This window comes from Malus sylvestris, chromosome 10, assembly GCF_916048215.2.
Source record: "Malus sylvestris chromosome 10, drMalSylv7.2, whole genome shotgun sequence".
Lineage (NCBI taxonomy): Eukaryota > Viridiplantae > Streptophyta > Magnoliopsida > Rosales > Rosaceae > Malus > Malus sylvestris.
Genome location: NC_062269.1, coordinates 9380381 through 9395781, shown reverse-complemented (window position 1 = coordinate 9395781; position 15401 = coordinate 9380381). Strand labels below are relative to the sequence as shown.

The 15401-nt window shown below is 43.3% G+C and overlaps 1 long non-coding RNA gene across 1 annotated transcript; it reads right to left on the bottom strand.

Moving 5' to 3' along the window:
* Window positions 1-5273: 5273 nt before the first annotated feature.
* Window positions 5274-10912, bottom strand: LOC126585293 (uncharacterized). The gene is made up of 2 exons (XR_007610422.1): window positions 10722-10912; window positions 5274-5440 (listed from the first exon to the last, which is right to left on the bottom strand). It is a non-coding gene; the product is annotated as an uncharacterized LOC126585293 (long non-coding RNA).
* Between the last annotated feature and the right edge of the window lie 4489 nt (window positions 10913-15401).

The following is a 15401-nucleotide window of genomic DNA, read 5'->3' as shown; positions in this document are numbered from 1 at the left end:
TGAAATGGATGCCCTGTTGTCATGTCAAGATTGAATAAAAGTAAAAGGTAACACAAACTACATGCCGTTTGATTCTCTTCCCAGATATCTCCGGACCCAATTGCAACGCCGCTGTTTGCGCGAAGACAATTCCATGGAGAACTCATCTCCTAATGCCCCACCATAATCTTATCGTCAAAAGTGATCCCTGATGTAAATTTTATGTCATATCATTTTCCTTAGAAATACACCAGTGATTTGATTCTCCATCGTAGGGATAGTAGGCAATTATTCTCAAATTCAATTACACCCCCTTGTAAACCAACTTTACTTGGATCATGAATAAAGAGTGCATATTCATCTTAAATGTATACAGGGCCCTAACTTTGAAAACCTTGCAGCAGTGCAAGTCTAAAAACGTTCAAAGTTACACTGTCAAAGGAGCCCCCAAAAAGGGAATAAGAATGGAAAGAGCATGGAAGGACATTCCTGATAAAATAAATATCGTTATCTCATATCTAATGCGAAGAGAAAAAACAAGGCAAGGGGTTCTCTATGGGTGTCAACACCTGGTATCAGAGTAAAGTGGTAATTTGAATATCGCGATAGGTACCCCTACAAGGGCTGAGTTTGGGAGATGATGTTTATCAACATATTCATGGGGGGGTGTCGTGCTTTATCCCGAGTCCACAAACTCAACTGTGCTTCGCTTTGCTCCTTATTATTTCAAAGTTAGCTTACTTTGGAAAGTTAGTTAAATCAGACACATTGCTGGAAAAATATGAAGAACAAGAAATAATACCTTTAGAAAAAAGTTAAAATGATTTAAAACATAGACAGGGGCAAAGTGTTCAATGAATAGAACATGCTCCCATTCTAGCCTGACAGAACATAAAGAAAAATAACTACTCTGCATCGTCGGAGTCCCCTGCACCCCTAGGATCAACTAAAGAGTAACCAACAAGAGAAGTATCAACAACAACAAAACCTTTCTTCTTTGTCTGTTCCTCAGACTCCGAAGAAAGATTCACTTTGCTCTGATAAGGTGAACATCGATGCATCGACTGCAAGCGAGGAAGGCACAGGCAAATCAGCAACCTATATTTCCTTCAGCAAATGAGTAGTGTCCCACTAATCAAGATGGTCTTGACCAATATAGCCATCAAGATAACCCTGATTGTACTCAAGGATGAAGTTCTCCTGGTATTGTTATCGTGGCTCTGCAACCTCCGCTTCATTCTACTGAGAAGATTCTATTTGGATTTTCTTTATACGACACACTTCCTCTTGAGTTGCACCCAAATTCGCTTGGCGGATAGACTTGTCTGCATCGCATAAAGCCAACGCCCTCTCTGCTTCTTCCAAACCCGTCCTCAAGGCCTCCCTTTCAACATTCTAAGCTTGGTTTACGACCAATAACATCTTGAGCCTAGTACTTCTCTCCTGCAAGTCTCACTCAGCCTTGATCTTACATCTTAACTCACTCTTATAAACGGGCTCAAGTTGGGAGTTCTCATTTGTTTGGGCCCTGATAGGAGCATGTTTATGCGACTTAATTGGCTTGTTCTCATGCATTTATGTTGTTTTTCCTTAGTTAGTTTAGTGTTTAAAGTCATTTTCGTGCAATTTCAGGTTTTATTATCAAAGTATGCAAAAATGAGCATTTTGGAGCTTTTAGGAGCAAAATTGGGCTTGGAATGAAGTGCATATACATGGAGCAAGGAGTTTGGACGAAATTAAAGATCAAATGAGACTAGGAACATGCTAAAAATCTGGTGAAACAAATACAAGTTGCAAGAAGGGATAGGTTTCTAGAAGGATTGACCAAAATTTCACTCAAAACCATGCCTACCCCAGAAATTCATCAATGTCGTGGGTATTGACTCACTTCCACCAGAAATTTGAGTGATTGTTCAATACCTAACCCACTAGGAAATTGAGTAGATGATTCATCCCTAAAATCACATCCTTGTTGGTTTCCACCAGAAATTTGAGTGATGATGCAATGCCTAACTCACCATGACATTTGAGATGATGCAATGCCTAACTCACCATGACATTTGAGTGGATGATTCATCCCCAACTAAACAGAAAATGAGTAGATTGTGCACAGAAATTGAGTGGATGATTCAAGACCTAACCCACCATTATCCTCCACCTTCTTGCCGTGAGCCACCCACTTGTTTTCCACTAGAAAATTGAATTAAACAAGTTCATCCTCTCCCTATAAATACCCATGGCAGCAGCCTCATTAAAATCATCCAGAAATTAATCATTCTCTAAGCCTTTCCTTGCATCTCCCTACATATCTAAACTCCTACCCATCCATTCCTCCACATAACCAACCCTTCAAAACATCACTCCAACCTTGTGTTGCAGCAAAGAAGAAAAGGAAAGTTCTTGTACGTGCTTGCTATCCAACATGGATCGTTGGAACGTTTAGGTGTTTTCTTTCTTTTGTTTTCAATGTATAATTCTATTTATCTTTGTTTTGTGAACATGAGGAACTAAACCCCTATTTAGTTAGGGGGAAGTTTGAAGCCATGAACATGCTTGTGATATGAATTGATTTCTTCCAATTGTGATTTGATAAGTTATGATTGCAATTCAATTATCTATTTTCTTCATAACTGATTCTTGTATGTTTATTAAGGATGCATACTTAGTTTTCATACATGAATTAGATGCTAGAATATAAATGAGTTTCACCTAATTGTTACAAATTTATATTCATGAGTAGTGAAGGTTGCTTGTCACAATCGCGTTAATTGAGTTCTTGGCAAACGTATCATGCATTCATAGTTACAATTGCCTCGTCAACACTTATGATTTTCATTGAACGTAATGATCTCTGATTGTATCTCTATTATGCATTCATATAGGGGACTTTTTAGAGAATAATTTGGATTGTCGCATGCATTCGTCCAATTCAATAAGTAAAGGAAAATCTGAGGGTTAATTTGTGCATCACGGTCAATCTGGGGTGTTGAGCATCATAGTTTATTGAAAAGCAATTGGAAATCGATTCATGTACAAGTGTGTCATGTGTGAAGAATGGACCTCTAACTAATCCATCCATCATCTTATTTCTCAAATTCGTTTTATAATCTGCCTACTTAAAAATCTATTTAAGTTTTAGTTTATTTGTTTTACTTTCAACTTCACCAAACCCAAATCCCCCTTTTACTTTCTTGTTTTAAAGTCTTTGGTTTACATTTTTAACTTTGTTTCTTTTTGTTTTTGAGTCAGTTTAGAGGTTTTAGCAAGCCCTCCTAATCCCCGGTTTAGAACGATCCCTACTTACATACTTTGCTACAATTGTCGAAAGAGGGTTTAATTTGAGTGCTTAACTTTCTTCGCATCAAAATTTTGGCGCCTTTGCCGGGGATTAGCAACTTTGCTAAATCCCCATTGTTTCTTTTTATTTCTTTTTTGTGTGTTTTAATTTTAGTTTTAATTTTATTTGATTTTGTTTATTTCAGGTACTAGTTTATGACTCGTAGTTCTCAACCAGTTCGTGCACATATATCGGAGTTTGACGACAATTTTGAACGAACTTTGAGAAGGAAAAGGAAAGTACCAGAACCTAGTCCACCTAGTTCTAGTTCTGAATTCGAATTTGAAGAAAAGGAGGAGGCAGAAAAAGACATGGAGGTGGACAATCGAACAATCAAAGAACTTTCAGCTTCGGGATTGGACAATGCCGCACCTCTATGTATCCAATACCCCGCAGCAGCCCGAGGAAAGACAGAAGAATTTGAATTGAAGTCAAGCTTGTTACACCACATTCGGAAATACCATGGGTTGTCCATGGAAGATCCTAACAAACACTTGAAAGAATTCGAGGTGGTGTGTTCGAGCATGACCCCCGTCAATGTCGATGGGAGTATTTTGAAGATGAAAGCCTTCCCTTTTTCTCTCTTGGAAAAGGCGAAGGATTGGTTGTATGAATTGGCGCCCGGAACCGTCACATCATGGGAAAGCATGAAACGGGCCTTCTTGGAGAAGTTTTTCCCAACTTCTCGAGTCATCCTCCTACGGAAAAGGATAAGTGGAATTCAACAAGAGGAAGGTGAATCTTTTCCTACTTATTATGAACGTTTTAAATCTCTTGTTGCTTCTTGTCCACAGCATCAGATGAAGGAGGAACTTCTTTTGCATTACTTCTACGAGGGGCTACTACCTATCGAACGTCAAATGCTAGATGCCTCGGCGGGAGGAGCCTTGGTGGACAAGACCCCCACGGCAGCAAAGACTTTAATTTCCAACCGTGCGTTGAATGCTCAACAATACGAAGGCGTTGGACAAAGGAGTAACCCACGACCACATCAAGTCAATGAGGTAAGTGCCATAACCGAACTTCAAAATCAAATGGCTAACCTTACTACTTTGCTTTCTCAGGTGGTGGAAGGTCCAAAAGTGCAAAACGTGGCAGCTTGTGGCGTGTGTTCCATGCAAGGCCACCTTACGGACAAGTGCCCACAGTTGATAGAAAATGGAGGGTGGGAGACCCTCAATGCCGTGGGATTTGGCAACCAATACCAACCAAGGAATGACCCCTTTTCCAATACTTACAATCCCGGTTGGCGTGATCATCCAAATTTCAAATGGCGAGAACCCCAACAAGGCCAACAACAAAGCGGATTTAGGCAACAACCCCCGGGTTTCTATCAAAACCCGTTTGCACCAACTCAACCCCAAGCACAACCTGCCCAAAAGTCAGGTACTTCTATTGATAATGATCAGATTTTGAATTTACTAACTTCTATGGCGCAGAGCATGCAAACTAGGGACAAGAAGGTGGATGAGTTGGAGAAGCAAGTCGGACAAATTGCCGAGTTTATGGGGCAGTTTCGTGAGCAAGGCAAGTTGCCTAGCTCAACTGTAGTGAATCCAAAGGGTGGTTTCGAATCTGCAAAAGCCATAACTTTACGGAGTGGGAAGCAAGTAGGATCTGACCCCCAACCTTCCAAATCACGTTCTAACGAGGTGGAGGAGTTGATAATTGAAGAGGAGGAACAAGGGAAAGCCACGGCAAGGGTGGACACACCAATGCCGCAAGCTTTAAGTGGGCCTAAACTATCCAATTCGTCCAAGTGTCACGGGCCGCATGTTAAAAACAAAGAAAATGCCCAAGACATCATATATCTAAGCCCATGAAGCCTTGTCTTCATGGAAGCTTCTGGAACGTCCCGGAGAAATCAAGAACGTGGCGGAGCATTCAAGATAATCTAGAGCATTCCGGAACATTCCACACAAGTGTACATATTTAAGCCTCACCTAGAATAATCTAGATTAGGCAAGTTGTATCTAGAACTATGCTAGATATTTTTGGATGTAAGTAGGGGATTCTAGAACCCTCCATTGAGGAGGTGACTTAGGCCTATAAATAGGAGGCAAGGCCATTTGGCCAAACCATCCAAGAATCCAAGAATTGTAAGCAATTGTAAAGTTCTCTTAACTTTCAATACAAAGCTTCCTTTCTCCCATCTTCTAAGTGATTTTAGCATTCTCCAAGCTATCTTAGCTTTCTTTGTGATTCGATCCGGGGAAGTGAGGCTTCGAAGGCTTACTTAGCTTGTTCATCGAGGTATTCAAGTCTAAGTGCCGCACGGGCGGAAGGCTTAAAGAGTCATCCCGTGACAGCTGGTATCAGAGCCAAGCTCGTGAATCACTTGAAGGAAAGTAGGATATGGCAAGTGGAGAGATGGTGTCCGGAGTCTCCGATCTAAGGGAGCGTACTGCCGAGGTCCAAGACGTTGCCAAGAGCAAGCCAAAGTTAAAGGACTTGCAAGCATCGATGGAGACCATGGAAGAGCGACTCGAGAAGGTGGAACGAACCATACTCGAGTTCGATACTCGACTTGATGAGGATGTTGTCGACAAGGAGGAAATCCAAACCATGGTGGACAATGGTAAGGATGAATTGCGTGGCTTGGTGGAAGGGCTACGAGATGAGCTCCTTGGCGCTCTCAACACCATGGCAGACAAGATGCGGAGGGAAGTCCAGGTTCACCTTGACAACATAGAGGCAAGGTTTGTGGCGCTTCAAGAAGAGATAAAGGACACAAGGGAACTTAAGGGAGATGTGGCGTTTTGTAAAGAAGCAGTTGTGAAGCAATTCGTGCAAGGGCCGAGGGAAATCAAGGCGTTGGACTCCAAGGTAATCGACTCCTTTAAACCCAAATCCTATAATGGGAAGAGGGAAGCAAAGGAGCTCGACACATTCGTGTGGAACGTGGAGCGATACTTCAAGTACCTAAAGCTTGAAGATGACGAGTCCAAAATCTCAACGGCAACCATGTTCTTAGCTGACAATGCCCTTATGTGGTGGCGTCGCCGAAGCATGGAGATTGAGCAAGGTACGTTCTCTCTCACCACTTGGGATGAATTTAAGAAAGATCTTATGTTGCACTTCTATCCCCAAAATGCCAAGTACGAAGCCAAGGAGAAACTAAGGTGGCTCAAGCAAACGGGGAGCGTCAAAGATTACGTCAACGCCTTCGTGAGCTTATTATTCGAGGTGCCCAACATGTTAGAGGAAGACAAGCTCATGTACTTCATGAGTGGACTGCAAAATTGGGCAAAACTCGAACTACAAAGGAGGCACGTGCAAACATTGTCTGATGCCATTGCCGCCGCTGAATCCTTGATTGAGTTTAAATCAAGCCACCAAGGTGATTCCAAGTCCACGGGGAAGAGGGGTAACCATGAGAGAAGTGGGGGAGAACATAAGCCGAAGGACAAGGCCGAGACAAGCAAATCGAAGGAGAAGAAAGCCGATAAGCATGACAAAGGCAAGGGTAAGTCTTGGCAACCCACTTGTTACCTATGCGACGGCCCTCACATGATGCGAGATTGCCCACAAAAGAAGGCCCTTAAGGCCATGGCCTTCAAGGAGGACAAGGCCGAGGAGAGTAACGATGCAACGATGGGATGCATCCGTCTACTGAATGCCATCCAGACAACCCTCCCACAACCTAAGGCTCAAGTTGGGGGAGGATCATTGTTCGTCGACGTCAAGACTGGTGACAAGACGACGCGTGTGTTGGTGGACACGGGAGCAACACACAACTTCATGACGTCGGAGGAAGCCACAAGGCTTGGCCTCCGAGTCACAAAGGAGCCTGGTAGCGTAAAGACGGTAAATTCCGCTGCCACCCCCATTGTTGGAGTTGCGCGTAATGTGCACGTAGACATTGGCACATGGAAGGGAACGATCGACTTCACCGTAGTCAAGATGGACGACTATGGCGTAGTCATTGGGTTAGAGTTCATGGACAAGGTACGAGCCTTTCCCATTCCCTTCTACAATATTTTCTGTATCCTAGCCGACGGAAGACAACCTTGCCTGGTGCCATTGGAAAGGCAAGCCAAGAAGTGTACCCAGCACTTGTCGGCAATTCAATTTGCCAAGTCTTGGAAGAAAGGCGAGGCCACATTTCTTGCAACCCTAATGTTGAATGAAGGGGAGGAGAAGCACGGGCCTTTGCCGAAACAAGTGGAAGACGTCCTTGTGGAGTTTGCGGACGTGATGCCTAAGGAACTGCCAAAGAAGTTGCCACCAAGGAGAGAGGTCGACCATGCGATTGAGTTGGAGCCTGGTGCTAAGCCTCCCTCCAAATCACCTTATAGGATGTCGCCACCCGAGTTGGAGGAATTGAGGACGCAACTCAACGAGCTACTTGATGCTGGCTACATCCAACCCTCCAAGTCCCCATATGGTGCACCCGTCTTGTTCCAACGCAAGAAAGAAGGTAGCCTAAGGTTGTGCATCGACTATAGAGCATTGAACAAGATTACCATCAAGAACAAGTACCCACTTCCGTTGATCGCCGACTTATTCGATCAACTTGGTGAAGCAAGGTACTTCACAAAGTTAGATCTTCGATCGGGATACTACCAAGTGAGGATAGCCCCTGGAGACGAATCGAAGACGGCGATGGTGACCAGATATGGAGCGTTCGAGTATAAAGTCATGCCATTTGGTCTAACCAATGCCCCCGCAACATTCTGCACATTGATGAACAAGGTATTCCATCCTTATCTTGACAAGTTTGTCGTGGTTTACATTGATGATATCGTTGTCTATAGCAAGACATTGGAGGAGCACGTCAAGCACTTGCGCATAGTGTTCAAGACCCTTCGGGAGCATGAACTCTATGTCAAAAAGGAGAAATGCTCCTTTGCCACAAAAGAAGTAGAATTTCTTGGCCACAAGATAAAGGAGGGGAAACTTATGATGGAAAAGGGCAAGATCAAGGCCATTCAAGAGTGGGAACCGCCGACCAAGGTACCAACACTACGATCCTTTCTGGGGCTAGCCAACTACTATCGAAGATTCATTAAAGGGTATTCAGCCATAGCAGCACCCTTAACAGACCTTCTTAAGAAGAACAAGGCATGGGAATGGACGGACCGGTGTCAAGAGGCCTTTGAGAGGTTGAAGAAGGCCCTAATGGAGGAGCCTGTACTAAGGTTGCCAGACCTTAGTAAGCCATTCGAGTTGCACACTGATGCTTCCGACTTTGCCATAGGAGGAGTGTTGATGCAAGAAGGACATCCAATAGCCTATGAAAGTCGCAAGCTAAACAATGCCGAGAAAAGGTACACGACCCATGAAAAGGAGATGACCGCCATCGTCCATTGCCTTAGAGTTTGGAGGCATTACTTGCTTGGTACCCCATTCATCATCAAGACGGACAACGTTGCCACTAGCTACTTTCAAACCCAACAAAAGCTCACACCTAAGCAAGCAAGGTGGCAAGAGTTCTTAGCGGAGTTTGATTACAAGCTAGAGTACAAGCAAGGAAAGGAGAACGTGGTGGCCGATGCTCTAAGTAGACGAGTAGAGTTAATGGCTACGGTACTCAAGCCGCAAAGCCATCTTTTGGACCGTGTCCGAGAAGGTTTATCACATGACGTCCAAGCCAAGAACATTGTGGAGTTTGTCAAGGAAGGAAAGACAAGAAGGTTTTGGCTTGAGGACGGCTTGCTATACACCAAGGGCAAGCGAATCTACGTCCCAAAGTGGGGAAGCTTAAGGAAAGAAATCCTTAAGGAGTGCCATGACTCAATGTGGGCAGGACATCCTGGCACTCACCGCACGTTGGCTTTGGTGAGCGATGCTTATTATTGGCCACAAATGCGGGATGATGTAGATTCATACGTGAAGACTTGTCTTGTGTGCCAACAAGACAAAGTGGAACAAAGGCAACCGGGAGGACTGTTGGAACCACTTCCCACCCCATCAAGACCATGGGAGTGTTTGACCATGGATTTCATCACACATTTGCCCAAGTCTGATGGATGTGGATCTATCTTCGTCGTGGTCGATAGATTCACCAAGTATGCCACTTTCATACCCGCACCCGTGGAGTGCACAGCCGAAGTAGCTGCACGCTTGTTTCTAAAGCACGTGGTGAAGTATTGGGGTGTTCCGAGGAGCATAGTCAGTGATCGAGATGCTCGCTTCACGGGTAGATTTTGGAAGGAGCTATTCAAGCTACTTGGCTCAAAGTTAGAATTCTCCACAGCTTTTCATCCGCAAACTGATGGACAAACGGAGCGGGTTAATGCATTGTTGGAGACTTATTTGCGGCACTATGTTAGTGCCAATCAACGAGATTGGGCTAAGTTACTTGATGTTGCCCAATTCTCTTATAACTTGCAACGTTCGGAGTCGACGGGGAAAAGTCCGTTCGAGTTGGCTATAGGGCAACAACCCTTGACCCCGAACACGGTCGTGACTGGCTACACGGGGAATAGTCCAGCCGCTTTCAAAACCGCTAAGGAGTGGCAATTAGCCCACGAACTTGCTCGAGCTCATTTGGAGAAGGCTTCAAAGAAGATGAAGAAATGGGCGGATCGCAAGCGAAGGAATGTGGAGTTCCAAACTGGCGACCAAGTCTTTGTGAAGCTCAATGCGTCTCAGCACAAGAGTACTCGTGGCTTGCACAAGAGCTTGTTGCGGAAATATGAGGGACCATTCCCTATCATCAAGAAGGTTGGCAAAGCCGCGTATGTTGTGGAACTCCCACCCCGCCTCAAGTTTCACCCGGTGTTCCATGTGAGCAACTTGAAGCCTTATCATGCGGACGATGAGGAACCAAGTCGAGGTGAGTCTCATCGAGCACCCCCTTTGATGACGGAGGCATTTGACAAAGAAGTGGAGAGCATTGAAGCCAAGCGTGTCGTGGTGCGACCAAGACAACCAAAGCATGTGGAGTACTTTGTCAAATGGAAGGGGCTACCATACTCCGAAGCAACATGGGAGAAGGAGATGTCCTTATGGCAATATAAGGACTTGATTCAGACATTTGAGAGGCAAGAGTCGACGAGGACGTCGACGGCTTAAGTGGGGGAGGATGTCACGGGCCGCATGTTAAAAACAAAGAAAATGCCCAAGACATCATATATCTAAGCCCATGAAGCCTTGTCTTCATGGAAGCTTCTGGAACGTCCCGGAGAAATCAAGAACGTGGCGGAGCATTCAAGATAATCTAGAGCATTCCGGAACATTCCACACAAGTGTACATATTTAAGCCTCACCTAGAATAATCTAGATTAGGCAAGTTGTATCTAGAACTATGCTAGATATTTTTGGATGTAAGTAGGGGATTCTAGAACCCTCCATTGAGGAGGTGACTTAGGCCTATAAATAGGAGGCAAGGCCATTTGGCCAAACCATCCAAGAATCCAAGAATTGTAAGCAATTGTAAAGTTCTCTTAACTTTCAATACAAAGCTTCCTTTCTCCCATCTTCTAAGTGATTTTAGCATTCTCCAAGCTATCTTAGCTTTCTTTGTGATTCGATCCGGGGAAGTGAGGCTTCGAAGGCTTACTTAGCTTGTTCATCGAGGTATTCAAGTCTAAGTGCCGCACGGGCGGAAGGCTTAAAGAGTCATCCCGTGACACAAGGAAGGTAAGAACGTGTCAAATTCAGTTCCTACTAATGTTTTTCCTTCGAATGCTCCTTTTCCAAATAGGTTTAAGCAAACAAAGAAAGAAGAAGCTGAAAAGGACATTCTAGAGACATTCCGGAAAGTTCAAGTCAACATTCCCCTTTTGGACGCCATCAAGCAAGTTCCGAGGTACGCCAAGTTCTTAAAGGAACTTTGCACCACAAGAAAGAGGATTTCGAACAAAGAGGTGGTTCAAGTAAGTGAAAATGTCTATGCTGTGTTACAAAGGAAATTACCCCCTAAATGCAAAGATATGGGTAGTTTTACAATTCCGTGCGTTATTGGTAATACTAAGTTTGAACAATGCATGTTAGACTTAGGGGCTTCGATTAATGTTATGCCATACTCTATTTATGCATCTATGAACTTAGGTCAGCTTAAAAGTGATGGTGTGATAATTCAATTAGCCGATCGTTCTAATGCATATCCAAAGGGTGTTTTGGAAGATGTTTTGGTGCAGGTTGGTAACTTGATTTTTCCAGCGGATTTCTACGTGCTTGACATGGAAGATTCACCCCATTCCACCCCATTGCCGATTCTATTAGGGAGGCCCTTCATGAAAACAGCCCGCACCAAGATAGATGTGTTTAAAGGAACTTTAACGATGGAATTTGATGGGGAAGTCATTGATTTCAATCTTTCTGAAAGTATTAAATTTCCTAAGGATGATCATTCTTGCTTTTCTATTGATATAATTGATGATTTGGCGCAGGATTTTCTCGATTCTTTGGAGAGGGATACACTTGAAACAACAATTGCACAAGGAATTGGGCAAAAATCTGGTTTTGCCGTGCCTAGAAGTGTGGAGGAGGCCGAGATAGTGGCTGCCCTTGAGTCACTACCTCAACACCATGGTAAGCCTTCTAACCCAATTTCAATTTCAGTTTCCACTAATAAGTTGTTACCCTCAGTGATTCAAGCACCCGTACTTGAGCTTAAACCGTTGCTCGATCATTTAAAGTACGTATTTCTGGGAGACAACGAGACATTGCCCGTCATTGTCTCCTCATCACTCACGGCCATAGAGGAGGAGAAGTTGATCCGAGTGTTGAAAGAGCACAAGACGGCCATTGGGTGGACATTGGCCGACATCAAGGGAATTAGCCCAACAATGTGCATGCATCGCATACTTTTGGAGGAGGGGTCTAAAACATCTCGAGAGGCTCAACGCCGTCTTAACCCTCCTATGATGGAAGTTGTGAAAAAGGAGATCATAAAGCTTCTAGATTGTGGAGTTATCTATCCAATCTCGGATAGTAGGTGGGTTTCACCCGTGCAATGCGTACCAAAGAAATTCGGAGTGACGGTGGTAACTAATGCCGAGAATGAGCTTGTTCCTCAACGCATTCAAACCGGTTGGAGGGTGTGCATCGACTATAGGAAGCTAAACGCCACCACGAGGAAGGACCACTTCCCATTGCCATTCATTGACCAAATGCTTGAGAGGTTAGCGGGTTATGCTTTTTATTGTTTTCTTGATGGTTATTCTGGTTATAATCAAATTGTCATTGCACCCGAGGACCAAGAAAAAACCACTTTTACATGTCCATTTGGTACATTTACATACCGTCGCATGCCTTTTGGTTTATGTAATGCACCTGCTACATTTCAAAGATGCATGATGAGCATATTTTCCGATTATGTAGAGAAAATAATTGAAGTTTTTATGGATGATTTTAGCGTCTTTGGTGATTCTTTTGATGGTTGCTTGCATAATCTAAGTTTAATCTTAAAACGTTGCGTTGAAACTAACCTTGTTCTTAATTGGGAAAAGTGTCATTTCATGGTTAAACAAGGCATAGTTTTAGGACATATTATCTCTGAAAACGGCATTGAGGTGGATAAGTCCAAAATAGATCTAGTACGTCACTTACCCACTCCGACTTCGGTTAGAGAGGTTCGTTCGTTTCTTGGTCATGCAGGATTTTATCGTAGGTTTATCAAAGATTTTTCGAAGATAGCACAACCTCTTTGCCGTCTCCTACAAAAAGAAGTGGCGTTTGAATTCACCAAGGAGTGCATGGCATCATTCAATCAACTCAAGGAGTTGTTGACCACGGCACCCATCATTGTTCCACCAGATTGGAGCCTACCTTTCGAGCTTATGTGCGATGCATCCGACTACGCTTTAGGGGCTGTTTTGGGACAAAGGAAGGACAAAAAGCCACACGTCATCTACTATGCCTCACGGACGTTGAATGATGCACAATTGAACTATTCCACTACAGAAAAAGAACTTATTGCCGTTGTTTTTGCTTTAGATAAGTTTATATCATATCTAATTGGTACTAAAGTAATTGTTTTCACTGACCATGCAGCATTGAAGTACTTGCTCACCAAAAAGGAGGCCAAGCCACGGCTAATTCAGTGGATGTTGCTACTTCAAGAGTTCGACATAGAGATTCGTGACAAGAAGGGAAGTGAGAACGTAGTGGCTGACCACCTGAGCCGAATGGTGCATAATGAGGAGGCTTTGCCAATTTTGGAGACATTCCCCGATGAACAATTGATGTCCATAAAGTTTAGTGAGCCTTGGTATGCTGATTTGGTGAACTTTTTGGTGACAAAACGAATTCCAAGCACTTACACTAGGCACCAACGTGATAAACTTAGGCATGATGCACGGTTTTATGTGTGGGATGATCCATATTTGTGGAAATTTTGCCCGGATCAAATTGTTCGTCGTTGTGTGCATGATTCTGAATCTCGTTCAATTTTAAGTTTTTGTCACACATATGCATGTGGTGGGCACTTTGGCACACAAAGAACTGCCCTTAAGGTATTACAATGTGGATTTTATTGGCCTAGTATTTTTAAGGATGCTAGAACTTTTTGCTTAACATGTGATAAATGCCAACAAATGGGTAACATTGGTGCTAGGGACCAAATGCCGCAGGTTTCTATCCTAAATGTTGAAATTTTCGATGTTTGGGGTATTGATTTTATGGGTCCATTTCCTTCTTCGTATGGTTTTATATATATTTTGCTTGCGGTTGATTATGTGTCAAAGTGGGTGGAAGCAAAGGCCACCCGGACTAATGATTCTAAAGTGGTTGCAGATTTTATTAGAACTAACATTTTTGCAAGGTTTGGCATGCCACGAGTGATCATTAGTGATGGAGGGTCACACTTTTGCAACCGGACCATTGAGGCGTTATTGAGGAAATACAATGTCAATCATAAGGTTTCTACGCCTTATCATCCTCAAACTAATGGCCAAGCCGAGGTTTCCAACCGTGAGATCAAGCAAATCCTAGAGAAGACCGTTGGGCCAACGAGGAAGGATTGGAGTTTACGGTTAGATGATGCACTTTGGGTGTATCGTACAGCGTACAAGACACCCATTGGAATGTCCCCCTTTCGGCTTGTCTATGGCAAACCGTGCCATCTCCCCGTTGAGTTGGAGCACAAAGCTCATTGGGCCGTCAAGAAGTTTAACATGAACCTCGATGAAGCGGGAAGTCACCGGAAGTTCCAATTGAATGAGCTTGATGAGATACGGCACGAGGCATACGAGAACACAAGCATTTACAAGGAAAAGACCAAGGCGTTCCATGATAAGATGATTAGAGGCAAAACGTTCGCAATTGGGCAGAAAGTGCTATTGTTCAATTCCCATTTACGTTTGTTTCCTGGTAAGTTACGTTCCAAGTGGATTGGACCTTTTGTTATTACTAATGTTTTTGTTCATGGTGCAGTCCAAATCCAAAGCTTGAAAACGGGACACGAATTCAAGGTGAACGAGCATCGTTTGAAGCCATACTACGAGAACTTTGAGGAGCATACCGTGGATGACATTCTCTTGCATGCCGTGGACTCCATGCATGCAACAAAGGAAGACCTAGAGAGCAATCGCTACTTGGGAGGCAACCCATGCATGCAACAAAGGAAGACCTAGAGAGCACTCCAAATTCCAGATTTGCGTTCCTAAACCCTTCCCTTTGTTGTTGTTTTCATTTATGCCATGTTAAATTGCTTAGTTGCTGTTTTGTTTGTTTGTTTGTTATTTGTGTTAGTATATGCTTGAAACATTGAGGACAATGTTTGATTTAAGTGTGGGGGGGGGGTAACCAAAGTGTTTTGATGCAAATTCGTAGGGTTTTCTCACTCATAATTTCTAATGTTGTTTTTCACTGTTTTTAAGCCTTTTTTTAAGCTGTTTTGTTGTGTTTTAGTGTGTTTTGAGTCAAAAATTCGAAAATCCCATAAAAATTTGAAAATTTGTTTTAAAAACCCAAAAAGAGTTGTTTTTGTGTGTTTGTTTGTGTCTTAGGGTACCTTCCAACACAATGATGAGGATTCGGTTTGTAATTGCATGATGGTTAAAGAAAGTTATAAACATGGATAAAAGTTTGATTTACTCTTTGGTTTATGCTTGGTTGTGGTTATAACTTATGAATTCACATGTAATCTTAAAGGAAAAATCAGTTTTTGTAACATGCTTGAAGGAAGGAACTC